Source organism: Sphaeramia orbicularis, chromosome 4 (assembly GCF_902148855.1).
Source record: "Sphaeramia orbicularis chromosome 4, fSphaOr1.1, whole genome shotgun sequence".
Classification (NCBI taxonomy): domain Eukaryota; kingdom Metazoa; phylum Chordata; class Actinopteri; order Kurtiformes; family Apogonidae; genus Sphaeramia; species Sphaeramia orbicularis.
Genome location: NC_043960.1, coordinates 48,710,212 through 48,725,379, shown reverse-complemented (window position 1 = coordinate 48,725,379; position 15,168 = coordinate 48,710,212). Strand labels below are relative to the sequence as shown.

Sequence of the window (15,168 nt, the reverse complement as noted above, 5' to 3'; positions counted from 1 at the left end):
ATAAATAAAGTCTATATATTCTAACTTGTGCTGGTAGACTATTGTTCATTCCCCTTCAAGTAGTAGTAGTAGCAGCAGCAGCGAGTAGCGTGGCCCTTGACGTACCGTGTAGTCACGTGACTCTACCAATCCTGTCTGAACAAGAGAGAAGACACGCTGCGCAGAGTTATGGCAGACAGTTTGAATGTTGAAGCGACTGACACAGTCGAAGACGTGGAATTAGCCGAAGAAAATCCGACTGAGCTTGTGCCGAAAACAAACTCAACATCTGTAATTTGGAAATATTTTGGTTTCGACAAAGATGACTTTAAACAGAAGAACACGAAATGCAAGGTGTGTCTGAAAGCTGTTGTGACGAGCCAAGGCAACACGTCCAACCTTTTCCATCACTTGCAGCACAAGCACGCTGTTGAGTTCGAAGATGCACGAAAAGCTCAAATCGAGAAGCAAGGTACGAAGCGTGCTACCTCCCCCCGACAGCAGAGGATAACGGAGGCATTTGCAGGCGTGACTCCATATGAGAGGACGTCAAAAAGGTGGATCGAAATTACAACCGCTATTGCCTACCATATAGCTAAGGATATGGTCCCCGTGGGTACAGTAGAACGTCCAGGGTTTAGACATTTAATCCAGACTGCTGACAAAAGGTACGACGTGCCATCGCGAAAATATTTTTCGCAAACTGTGCTCCCCAAAATGTTTCAGACTGAGAGAGAAAAGGTTGCTGCCGAACTAAAACAGGTCCAGCATTTCGCCGCCACATCCGACCTGTGGTCCAGTCGTACCATGGAGCCCTACATGAGCCTAACTGTACATTTTATTGACAAGTGGAAACTGCGCACCAGAGTGCTCGAAACGGCGTATTTTCCAAATGAGCACACAGGAGAGATGATAGCACAGGGCCTGAAACTCATGCTCTCATCGTGGGACCTCAAAGAACTGAATCTCGTGGCTATCACAACAGACAATGGTACAAATGTTGTCAAAGCTGCAGAGCTCAACCAGTGGATGCGGGTACAGTGTTTTGGACACAGAGTCTACTTGGCAATCGGTAAGTGTGCTCACCTAATTGGGATATATTACTGCGGTCAAGCCAGCTGACTCTTCTTTTTCCGCGGTCAAGCCAGCTGACTCTCCTTTTTACGAAGTCAGTCCAGCCGCTCCAACATTTCCAGTGCTCCCGTATTATACACTTTACGGTAAAAACACGGCGGTGGTTGAGAAAGTCAGCGCAAGGATGCTACAGCGTGGATCATCTTCCGGTTTTCAAAATAAAATGTGGGTTATTCATGGGCAATAAACAGACGTGTCAGTGTGATTCTTCACTGGTTTTTAACCATTCTATCGTCCGCGGTGACTTGCCGTACGTGTTTGCCGGCAGCGGTGATTCAGGATACACCCCAGACCCTTTGAACAGATTAAAACATTTTGTTTCAATCTCTTCAATGAATATTTATCTTGTATTGAGCTACAATGCTAACATTTACAATGTTAATTTCATTAAAAATAGGGAAATCATTCAAATGTAATAAAAAGAGGTGTAACTCAACCAGCCCATGGAGTACTACGATCCTGCAGTGATTTGGGGTAAATAGGTCACATGACCTGTAAGCTATTAAGGTAAAATGCTAATATTTACACTAAAAAATTCCTTAAAAATACCAACAGTGTTAAAACGTCACAAAAATGACCGTAACTCATTTAGCCAGTACCGTATTACAATCCTGCAGTGATTTTGGGTCAATAGGTCACATGACCTGCAAGCTATTGAGCTACAATGCTAATATTTACATTTAAAAAAAAAATTAAAAATACCAACAGTGTTAAAACGTCACAAAAATGACCGTAGCTCGTTCAGCCAGTACCGTACTAATATCCTGCAGTGATTTTGGGTTAATACGTCACATGACCTGTAAGCTATTGAGCTAAAATGTTAATATTTACATTTAAAAATTCCTTAAAAATAGCAACAGTGTTAAAACGTCACAAAAATGACCGTAACTCATTCAGCCAGTGCCGTACTACAATCCTGCAGTGATTTGGGGTCAATAGGTCACATGACTTGCAAGCTATTGAGCTAAAATGCTAATATTTACACTAAAAAATTCCTTAAAAATAGCAACAGTGTCAAAATGTCACAAAAATGACCGTAACTCATTCAGCAAGTACCGTACTACAATTCTGCAATGATTTTGGGTCAATACCTCACATGACCTGCAAGCTATTGAGCTAAAATGCTAATATTTACATTAAAAAAATCATTTAAAATTGCAACAGTGTTAAAACGTCACAAAAATGACCGTAACTCATTCAGCCAGTATCCTATTACAATTCTGCAGTGATTTTGGGTCAATAGGTCACATGACCTGAAAGCTATTGAGCTAAAATGCTAATATTTACACTAAAAAATTCCTTAAAAATAGCAACAGTGTTAAAACGTCACAAAAATGACCGTAACTCATTTAGCCAGTACCGTACTACGATCCTGCAGTGATTTTGGGTCAATAGGTCACATGACCTGGAAGCTATTGAGCTACAATGCTAATATTTACACTAAAAAATTCCTTAAAAATAGCAACATTGTTAAAATGTCACAAAAATGACCGTAACTCATTCAGCCAGTACCGTACTATGATCCTGCAGTGATTTTGGGTCAATAGGTCACATGACCTGGAAGCTATTGAGCTAAAATGCTAATATTTACATTAAAAAAATTTTTAAAACACCAACAGTGTTAAAACGTCACAAAAATGACCGTAGCTCGTTCAGCCTGTACCCTACTAATATCCTGCAGTGATTTTGGGTCAATATGTCACATGACCTGTAAGCTATTGAGCTAAAATGATAATATTTACATTAAAAAATTCCTTAAAAATAGCAACAGTGTTAAAACGTCACAAAAATGACCGTAACTCATTCAGCCAGTGCCGTACTACAATCCTGCAGTGATTTGGGGTCAATAGGTCACATGACTTGCAAGCTATTGAGCTAAAATGCTAATATTTACACTAAAAAATTCCTTAAAAATAGCAACAGTGTTAAAATATCACAATAATGACCGTAACTCATTCAGCAAGTACCGTACTACAATCCTGCAATGATTTTGGGTCAATACCTCACTTGACCTGAAAGCTATTGAGCTAAAATGCTAATATTTACATTCAAAAAATCATTTAAAATACCAAAAGTGTTGAAACGTCACAAAAATGACCGTAACTTATTTAGCCAGTACCGTATTACAATCCTGCAGTGATTTTGGGTCAATAGGTCACATGACCTGCAAGCTATTGAGCTACAATGCTAATATTTACATTTAAAAAAAAATAAAAAATACCAACAGTGTTAAAACGTCACAAAAATGACCGTAGCTCGTTCAGCCAGTACCGTACTAATATTCTGCAGTGATTTTGGGTCAATAGGTCACATGACCTGTAAGCTATTGAGCTAAAATGTTAATATTTACATTAAAAAATTCCTTTAAAAAAGCAACAGTGTTAAAACGTCACAAAAATGACCGTAACTCATTCAGCCAGTGCCGTACTACAATCCTGCAGTGATTTGGGGTCAATAGGTCACATGACCTGTAAGCTATTGAGCTAAAATGTTAATATTTACATTAAAAAATTCCTTAAAAATAGCAACAGTGTTAAAATGTCACAAAAATGACCGTAACTCATTCAGCAAGTACCGTACTACAATCCTGCAGTGATTTTGGGTCAATACCTCACATGACCTGCAAGCTATTGTGCTAAAATGCTAATATTTACATTCAAAAAATCATTTAAAATACCAAAAGTGTTGAAACGTCACGAAAATGACCGTAACTTATTTAGCCAGTACTGTATTACAATCCTGCAGTGATTTTGGGTCAATAGGTCACATGACCTGCAAGCTATTGAGCTAAAATGCTAATATTTACATTTAAAAAATCATTTAAAATTGCAACAGTGTTAAAACGTCACAAAAATGACCGTAACTCATTCAGCCAGTATTCTATTACAATTCTGCAGTGATTTTGGGTCAATAGGTCACATGACCTGAAAGCTATTGAGCTAAAATGCTAATATTTACACTAAAAAATTCCTTAAAAATACCAACAGTGTTAAAACGTCACAAAAATGACCGTAACTCATTTAGCCAGTACCGTACTACGATCCTGCAGTGATTTTGGGTCAATAGGTCACATGACCTGGAAGCTATTGAGCTAAAATGCTAATATTTACACTAAAAAATTCCTTAAAAATAGCAACATTGTTAAAATGTCACAAAAATGACCGTAACTCATTCAGCCAGTACCGTACTACGATCCTGCAGTGATTTTGGGTCAATAGGTCACATGACCTGGAAGCTATTGAGCTAAAATGCTAATATTTACACTAAAAAATTCCTTAAAAATAGTAACATTGTTAAAATGTCACAAAAATGACAGTAACTCATTCAGCCAGTACCGTACTATGATTCTGCAGTGATTTTGGGTCAATAGGTCACATGACCTGGAAGCTATTGAGCTAAAATGCTAATATTTACATTAAAAAAATCATTTAAAATGGCAACAGTGTTAAAACGTTACAAAATGACCGTAACTCATTCAGCCAGTATCCTACTACAATCCTGCAGTGATTTTGGGTCAATAGGTCACATGGCCTGAAAGCTATTGAGCTAAAATGCTAATATTTACACAAAAAATTCCTTAAAAATACCAACAGTGTTAAAACGTCACAAAAATGACCGTAAGTCATTCAGCCAGTGCCGTACTACAATTCTGCAGTGATTTGGGTCAATAGCTCACATGACCTGCAAGCTATTGAGCTAAAATGCTAATATTTACACTAACAAATTCCTTAAAAATACCAACAGTGTTAAAATGTCACAAAAATGACCGTAACACATTTAGCCAGTACCGTACTACTATTCTGCAGTAATTTTGGGTCAATCGGTCACATGACCTGCAAGTTATTGAGCTAAAATGCTAATATTTACATTAAAAAAATCATTTAAAATGGCAACAGTGTTAAAACGTTACAAAAATGACCGTAACTCATTCAGCCAGTATCCTACTACAATCCTGCAGTGATTTTGGGTCAATAGGTCACATGGCCTGAAAGCTATTGAGCTAAAATGCTAATATTTACACTAAAAAATTCCTTAAAATACCAACAGTGTTAAAACGTCACAAAAATGACCGTAACTCATTCAGCCAGTGCCGTACTACAATTCTGCAGTGATTTGGGTCAATAGCTCACATGACCTGCAAGCTATTGAGCTAAAATGCTAATATTTACACTAACAAATTCCTTAAAAATACCAACAGTGTTAAAATGTCACAAAAATGACCGTAACTCATTTAGCCAGTACCGTACTACAATTCTGCAGTAATTTTGGGTCAATCGGTCACATGACCTGGAAGCTATTGAGCTAAAATGCTAATATTTACACTAAAAAATCCCTTAAAAATACCAACAGTGTTAAAATGTCACAAAAATGACCGTAACTCATTTAGCCTGTACCGTACTACAATCCTGCAGTGATTTTGGGTCAATCGGTCACATGACCTGGACGCTATTGAGCTAAAATGCTAATATTTACATTAAAAAAATCATTTAAATGGTAACAGTGTTAAAACGTCACTAAAATGACCGTAACTCATTCAGCCAGTATCCTACTACAATTCTGCAGTGATTTTGGGTCAATAGGTCACATGACCTGCAAGCTATTGAGCTAAAATGCTAATATTTACACTAAAAAATTCCTTAAAAATAGCAACAGTGTTAAAATGTCACAAAAATGACCGTAACTCATTCAGCCAGTACCGTATTACGATTCTGCAGTGATTTTGGGTCAATAGGTCACATGACCTGCAAGCTATTGAGCTAAAATGCTAATATTTACACTAATAAATTCCTTAAAAATACCAACAGTGTTAAAATGTCACAAAAATGACCGTAACTCATTTAGCCAGTACCGTACTACAATTCTGCAGTGATTTTGGGTCAATCGGTCACATGACCTGGAAGCTATTGAGCTAAAATGCTAATTTTAGTGTAAATTTTAGTGTAAATATTAGCATTTTAGCTCAATAGCTTGCAGGTTATGTGACCTATTGACCCAAAATCACTGCAGGATTGTAGTACAGTCCTGGCTGAATGAGTTACGGTCATTTTTGTGACGTTTTAACACTGTTGCTATTTTTAATGATTTTTTTAGTGAAAATATTAGCATTTTAGCTCAATAGCTTGCAGGTCATGTGACCAATTGACCCAAAATCACTGCAGGATCGTAGTACAGTACTGGCTGAACGAGTTACGGTCATTTTTGTGACATTTTAACACTGTTGGTATTTTTAAGGAATTTTTTAGTGTAAATATTAGCATTTTAGCTCAATAGCTTCCAGGTCATGTGACCTATTGACCCAAAATCACTGCAGGATATTAGTACGGTACTGGCTGAACGAGTTACAGTCATTTTTATGATGTTTTAACACTGTTGCTATTTTGAAGGAATTTTTTAGTGTAAATATTAGCGTTTTAGCTCAATAGCTTCCAGGTCATGTGACCTATTGACCCAAAATCACTGCAGGATTTTAGTGCGGTACTGGCTGAATGAGTTACGGTCATTTTAGTGATGTTTTAACACTGTTGCTATTTTTAATTATTTTTTAAATGTAAATATTAGCGTTTTAGCTCAATAGCTTGCAGGTCATGTGAGGTATTGACCCAAAATCACTGCAGGATTTTAGTACGGTACTGGCTGAACGAGTTACGGTCATTTTTGTGACGTTTTAACACTGCTGGTATTTTTAAAGAATTTTTTAGTGTAAATATTAGCATTTTAGCTCAATAGCTTGCAGGTCATGTGACCTATTGACCCAAAATCACTGCAGGATATTAGTACGGTACTGGCTGAACGAGTTACAGCCATTTTTATGATGTTTTAACACTGTTGCTATTTTTAAGGAATTTTTTAGTGTAAATATTAGCATTGTAGCTCAATAGCTTGCAGGTCATGTGACCTATTGACCCAAAATCACTGCAGGATTGTAGTACGGTACTGGCTGAACGAGTTACAGTCATTTTAGTGATGTTTTAACACTGTTGATATTTTTTAATGATTTTTTTAGTGAAAATATTAGCATTTTAGCTCAATAGCTTGCAGGTCATGTGACCTATTGACCCAAAATCACTGCAGGATTTTAGTACGGTACTGGCTGAATGAGTTATGGTCATTTTTGTGACATTTTAACACTGTTGCTTTTTTTAAGGAATTTTTTAATGTAAATATTAACATTTTAGCTCAATAGCTTACAGGTCATGTGACCTATTGACCCAAAATCACTGCAGGATATTAGTACGGTACTGGCTGAAAGAGCTACGGTCATTTTTGTGATGTTTTAACACTGTTGGTATTTTTAATTTTTTTTTAAATGTAAATATTAGCATTGTAGCTCAATAGCTTGCAGGTCATGTGACCTATTGACCCAAAATCACTGCAGGATTGTAATACGGTACTGGCTAAATAAGTTACGGTCATTTTTGTGACGTTTCAACACTTTTGGTATTTTAAATGATTTTTTGAATGTAAATATTAGCATTTTAGCTCAATAGCTTGCAGGTCATGTGAGGTATTGACCCAAAATCATTGCAGGATTGTAGTACGGTACTTGCTGAATGAGTTACGGTCATTTTTGTGACATTTTAACACTGTTGCTATTTTTAAGGAATTTTTTAGTGTAAATATTAGCATTTTAGCTCAATAGCTTGCAAGTCATGTGACCTATTGACCCCAAATCACTGCAGGATTGTAGTACGGCACTGGCTGAATGAGTTACGGTCATTTTTGTGACGTTTTAACACTGTTGCTTTTTTTAAGGAATTTTTTAATGTAAATATTAACATTTTAGCTCAATAGCTTACAGGTCATGTGACCTATTGACCCAAAATCACTGCAGGATATTAGTACGGTACTGGCTGAACGAGCTACGGTCATTTTTGTGACGTTTTAACACTGTTAGTATTTTTAATTTTTTTTAAAATGTAAATATTAGCATTGTAGCTCAATAGCTTGCAGGTCATGTGACCTATTGACCCAAAATCACTGCAGGATTGTAATTCGGTACTGGCTAAATGAGTTACAGTCATTTTTGTGACGTTTTAACACTGTTGGTATTTTTAAGGAATTTTTTAGTGTAAATATTAGCATTTTAGCTTAATAGCTTACAGGTCATGTGACCTATTTACCCCAAATCACTGCAGGATATTAGTACGGTACTGGCTGAACGAGCTACGGTCATTTTTGTGACGTTTTAACACTGTTAGTATTTTTAATTTTTTTTAAAATGTAAATATTAGCATTGTAGCTCAATAGCTTGCAGGTCATGTGACCTATTGACCCAAAATCACTGCAGGATTGTAATTCGGTACTGGCTAAATGAGTTACGGTCATTTTTGTGACGTTTTAACACTGTTGGTATTTTTAAGGAATTTTTTAGTGTAAATATTAGCATTTTAGCTTAATAGCTTACAGGTCATGTGACCTATTTACCCCAAATCACTGCAGGATCGTAGTACTCCATGGGCTGGTTGAGTTACACCTCTTTTTATTACATTTGAATAATTTCCCTATTTTTAATGAAATTAACATTGTAAATGTTAGCATTGTAGCTCAATACAAGATAAATATTCATTGAAGAGATTGAAACAAAATGTTTTAATCTGTTCAAAGGGTCTGGGGTGTATCCTGAATCACCGCTGCCGGCAAACACGTACGGCAAGTCACCGCGGACGACAGAATGGTTAAAAACCAGTGAAGAATCACACTGACACGTCTGTTTATTGCCCATCAATAACCCACATTTTATTTTGAAAACCGGAAGATGATCCACGCTGTAGCATCCTTGCGCTGACTTTCTCAACCACCTCCGTGTTTTTACCGTAAAGTGTGTAATACGGGAGCACTGGAAATGTTGGAGCGGCTGTACTGACTTCGTAAAAAGGAGAGTCAGCTGGCTTGACCGCGGAAAAAGAAGAGTCAGCTGGCTTGACCGCAGTGACATATTGGTGGTAACGAAGTCAACTGTACTGTATTATTGGCATAAGCTGACTCTGTGTATGTGTTCCTGTGACTAACTTTGTACAATGTAGGGATAATAGGAAAGAAAGCCTAAACAACCATTAATAATTATTCAGCAGTGTATATTAGGAATAAAATGACACTTACATGGCTATAGCAGCTAATCAGTGTGGAATAACTAAGTAAAAAGTACAAATTTGAAGCTATATTAATGTACATTTTGGGATGGATACTTTTACTTTATTACATTTCATAGCCTGTGTACTTTGTACTTCACTACGTTTTTGATTTGCTGCAAAAGTAAAAGAATTTTCAACATATTTAGTTCCTAAAATTAACACTTTTGCCAGGGCCTGGTTTAGTCCTGGTTTAATCTTGTTTTAGTTGAGATTTAGTCCTAGTTTATTCAGATAATTTGAGTGAATTATTTTTTACTTTTAAAGTACTTTTTTACTTTTAACCTAAGTACATTTGTTGCTTTTGTATCAGAACTTTTACCTAGTTAAGAAAATTAAGTACTTATTCCACCGCTGCATCTCATGCTGTGTCATTGTACAAAGTTGACCATATCAAATACTAAATTATGCTTTATCTGCAAATAAAAGCTAAATTGTGTTTATGTGTGTGTCTGTTTCAGAAAATGCTCTCAAAAAACAACCTGCTGTGGACCGGGCCATGAAGATCTGTAAAAAAAATAGTCAGTTCCTTCTCCTATAGTTGGAAGAAGAAGAAAGCTTTGTGCAAGGCACAGATAGAGTTAAACCTGCCTCAACACAAACTTAAAACATCATGACCCACCAGATGGGGATCAATGCAGTTGATGACAGCAAGGCTACTTGAACAAAAGAAAGCCATCATACAGGTAAGCTATGATCATTAGTGCTTTATTTTATTGTATATGTTACTGTGCTCAGAATTAGATACTAATTTTCTTTTCTGTTGTTGCTTTGTTGTCATTTAAAAGTTTTTTTCATAACGTAAGAACTGTTTCATACAAAGCTAGGGACTTAAGTTTCAATGCATTTTAAAGAGGCAGTTGGCTTTCAACAGCAGTGATTACAACAAAATAGTTTCCACCACTCTTTTAAATTTAGGCATTTGGGAAAATAGTCAAAAGATTTATTTAAAAAATATATTAAGTTGAAAAGCACAACATACATGCAATAAAAATAATAATAATTATTATTATTATTATCACAGGTCCTCTCTGATGACAAAATCTCAAGGCATCTGATACCAAACTGGTCTGACTTGGATGTGTTGGAGGCCATGAACAAAGCCCTTGCTCCACTGGTGGAGTTCACAGATGCTCTGTCAGGTGAAGAGTATGTGACAATTTCATCCGTGAAGCCTGTCTTACACATTCTCCATTCACGGGTGCTGGCTGAGGATGATGATGATGTTGATCTGACAAAAGCCATAAAATCTGACATCCTGGCATACCTTGATGAGAAGTTCTCAGATCCGACCACTGAGGACCTTTTGGACATGACCAGTTTTATTGATCCCAGATTCAAGGCATCCTACATTTCTGCAGATCGTGTCCTCGCCATTCAGGAAAAAATGAAAAGAGAGATGGAGTCAGCAGCTGCAGACTACACACAGTTAACCGAAGGGAACACTGCAACTGAACCTCAGCCTTCTACATCGTCATCTTCTGAACCAAAGAAGCCAAGAAAGTCATTGGGTAGCTTTTTCAAAGGAAGCGAGGCAGCATCTTCAAATGCACCCACTGTGTCACGCCAGCAAGCAATAGAAGCAGAGCTGAGCAGCTACTTGGTGTCCCCTTTGCAGGATAGTGAGGGAAATCCACTAGATTGGTGGAGAGAACATCATGTCCACTTTCCCACTCTGAGTAAGGTGGCAAAAAAGTACCTTTGTATACCAGCCACTAGCTCCCCATCTGAGCGAATTTTCAGCTCTGGAGGCAACACTGTTACATGCCTCAGATCGTGCCTTAAACCAGAAATGGTTAACATGCTAGTGTTTCTAAGTAAAAACCTAAACTAAACATTAGTGTTTAGAGTGATAATATGTAACTGCAGGGAGTCAGGTTGAAATCTTTTGAGTTGAGAAAGCAATTCTGCTTGTGTTTTTTTAAGTGCACTTTTGAAGCTCGTTTTGTTTCTAATCAGTGTTACACTGACATTTTTGCACTTTGATCATTGCATGAGTTCAAATGTTTGTTAAAAATGTGTAAAACGTTGTATACCTCTTCTATTGTTCTAGCGTTGTATTGATTTATTTTATTTCTGTTATTGTTTACAAGCCAGAAGAACCTCTTTTGCACTTGGCAATATGGCACATATTTGTTTACAAGAGACATTACCTCAACAAAGACATTACCGCCAAAATGCCATTACATAAACGTATGTTCAAAAAAGTTTACGAGAAAGGTAAAATGTTTATAATAAATGAACAAAAGGAAGTCACTTTGCCGTGGTCCTTGTGCGGGCCGGGGGGGGGGTATTTATCGTGCATTTATCGTTATCGAGGTAAAACTACCCAATTATCGTGATATTGATTTTAGGTCATATCGCCCAGCCCTAGTTGCATTTATCGTCCTGTCCTGTTTCTAGGTATAGGAAAGCATTACATGCAAAATGTTTCAGTGTCATTTGCTGACTTGGGCTGTGTTCAGACTGTAGGTAAAAGTGGCCTAGATCACTCTTCGCATGTGGTGCATGTGGATAATTGAAATATTAGTAGACTTATATCACAGTAGAGGTATAAAGTCTCCAGAACAGATAATATCATTAAGAGCAATTATTTGTACAATAACTACTCATCAACTCAAATTTCCTTAGCTTGACAATCAAGCATGGAACCTAATCTATCTTTATTAGGACTTCCATATTTGGCTGTAAATCAGATGCAGACAAGATGTTCTGACATATGTCCTAAGTTTGAACATTTATATCAGAATAAATGTGACATTCATGTTACACAAGACAGGCATTCATGACAATTCTGTGCAGTTGGGAGTCACTTTGTGAATACAAACATGGAAAAAAGCCACGATGAAGTTAGTCAGTGGAAGAATAGTGTGGTTTTAAATCTCATAAATGTGTACAATATTTGGGGTGTAAGCTTTGTGCAAACAAAACTCAATATAACAGGTATTAATACATAATAAAAGGAATGGTTGAATGAGGTCCACAGAAGAATGCATTTATACAGTACAGTACTTTCTTATCTTCACTGTGGTATAATCAGAAATATCCTGGTTTTCACAGCACATCTGCTTATAAATCAAACTGTGACATCGGGGCCTCCATGTTTACTTCCATTTGACAGCATGGGGCATGCAACATCTTAGTTCTTTTCTTATTCTTCATGTCATACTAATCTAACTAAGGTCACATTTAAAAACAAAATTAAAAAAATAAATTGAATTGGCAAAATAAATGTGAATTGAAGGCTTGCAGGGTGAACATCACTAATTTCAGCCCTTTGCTCTAGTCATTTATGCCTGTGGACACTCAGCTTCTTTATAACCTTTATTAAACCTGTTACAGGTAAGGCCATACAAACAGTGTCCACGTGAGCTTCCATTATCTTATGACCAGATGTCTGTTGCAGTGTGTGTTTTTGAGCACACTGGGCTCATTTTGATTCAGGATACCTATTTTGTCTCAGGTCAGTTTGAGGTGCATGTCTCTAATACCATACTATATATCCAAAGATATACATTTGCATTATAAAAGCAGAAAATTCTAATACAGATGGATGGTGAATGACTCTGAAGAGCCAACTCTACTTCATTTGAAGGAAATATGAATCTAACAAATCTGTCATGGCGGTCCAACACATTCTGATGACAAATACATTTAGACATATACAAAGTGCGTGGTAATTCTTACTCACACACCACCTTACTGGTGATTCACTAGTGTTTCTTGTCATCATTTTGTTTCATTGTGCTACAATCCCAATGACAGAGGGGGAGAGAGAGAGAGAGAAGGAGAGCATGAAAGCATCCCCTCTGTGACTGTCTGCTCAGAAAGCAGAGTAGAGCGGAACAGCAGCCTTCCATTTGTTAATCTTCTCTATTGACCGTGTGAATGGCTGCCACTGGAGATGTAGAGATAGAAAGGCAGCCTTTGTTAAGTGTGCAGAGAAGAACTGGGATAGTCTGATACTTGATAGGCGAGGCCACAGGCGACTGTAGCATGTATGCTGATGTCAACCCTAGGAGCTGATCTAGTTTGAGGTGATCCAACTCCTTCCTACACAGAATAATGTCGATGCTAAATGCTCTTGTTTAAAAACATATAACAGTTTCTACACTTAAAGTTCATATAACTTAACTCGGGAACATTGGTTCTTTAAATTGTAAACTCTGGGTAACATTTTAATGTGGACTGTAAACTGAGATTGTTGAAAACCATAGTGTTGACACCCAACTTTTATCACTCACTACATCGTTCGTGTCATACTTGACTCCATGCTGTTAAATTAACATGGATATTGAATTAAAGGCGATTCAATTCTGTCTTTGTCATCTCTTCCAGCAGCTGTTGTGAAGTCAAAGTCTGCTTTTCATCTTGACATTTGATACTGATTATACTAACAGCAAGAAAGTTGTTACTCAAGCAATTTACAACAATTCCTGTGTCCACCAGTCTTATCAGCTCCACAGGTCATATGATATGCTTTTCAGGTGTATGTGAATGTTAAGGTTTTTTTTTTTTTTTTTTTTAAACTCTAAAACTAAAACTCAAGTGTGGACCAAGAAGGTTTTCATGATTAAAACAGTATTTTTTAACACTAAACATGGATGTAGCCTAAGGGGGTTTATTTTGTGGGACAGAAAAGCCTCAGATAACTAAATCAACTCTCTTGATTGGATTACAGACCATGTTCAGAGTAACCAATTCAATAGAGCACAATGAGACCAGGTGCCATAAGGGGATAATCAGGTTGGGATGCCTACTTACTGTGAACTCATGCAGAGCAGCTGTTGCCACAGGCATTTACTTGATTCAAATAAAATGCTATTTTCAGTATGACACACTTTTCCACCAAGTCCGGCAACAAAAATCTACTGTGCACAAAACTCTCTGCAGACCTTTTGGCTTCTGACTCTCCCTATTTACAGCATAACACTGTCTTTTTAAAGACACTGTACTGACCAGCTGATTTGCTGTCGTGATGAGGAAATGAGGAAATGACACAGCTAAGCAACAGCTCCTAACCAGAGTCTGACTACTGAGAAGAGGGAAGGATATGCTGGTGGATAAAAGACTCAGTCCATGCACACATACACACTGCAGAGAGGAGGAATCATATGACTAACCATAAAATACGAAGATATTAGGCTATCAGACCCTAATGACAAAACTACAGGAAGAGGATCCAATGTAAATGTCCCAGTATGTTGTCATGAGAACAGAGGTCAAAGTAAATAATCTGGGTAGAATGCATTTCCTGTATTTTCTTGTGGTTTCTTAATGTAGATTACAAAAATATGCTTATTATAGCCCTGCCAAAACCAGACAGCTAGGTGATGTAAGACTTTTGCACAGTACTGTACCTAGAAAAAATAATCATATCTCTTAGAAATTAATTTTAACATAAAATTGAATAAATCTTTATTGTCACTGTTACAGGAACAATGAAAATCAGTTTAGCAGCTCTGTTCTGTTTAGCAGCAGATTCTTAAAGTGCAAAACAAACTATATAACTATATAAAAACTGTCACAAAAATTATTACTGCCAATATACAAAACTACCAAGAAACACTGAAAATGTAAAAAAGGCCAACTCTCCCACAGATGGGAGAAATATATGTAACAAATAAAGGAAACATATGGGGTAAAAATAAAATGTTTATATATGAATGTGTCTTTCATGTGATTTTTTCTGGATAAGTTAAGCAATTAAACCTGTTTTCTTCAACTTAAAAAAAAAAAAAAAAATTAAAACCACAAGCAGCGTTAAGGCTCTCGCCCTCCAACACGACCGCCTCCCAATGCAACCGCCAAGGCCACCGACAGTGAGAGGACACTATATCATGGGCTCGATCTGACATTCTTCAAGATACACACAGTGTTATACTTCTGAAAACCATCGCTTCATTGCGAGCTTTTCAGAGCCACG

The 15,168-nt window shown here is 37.0% G+C and overlaps 1 protein-coding gene across 10 annotated transcripts in view; it reads right to left on the bottom strand.

The window, feature by feature from the left end:
- Window positions 1–15,168, bottom strand: part of myo9b (myosin IXB) — a 254,759-nt gene that overhangs the window by 89,808 nt on the left and 149,783 nt on the right. The gene's annotated exons all lie outside the window — the stretch shown is intronic.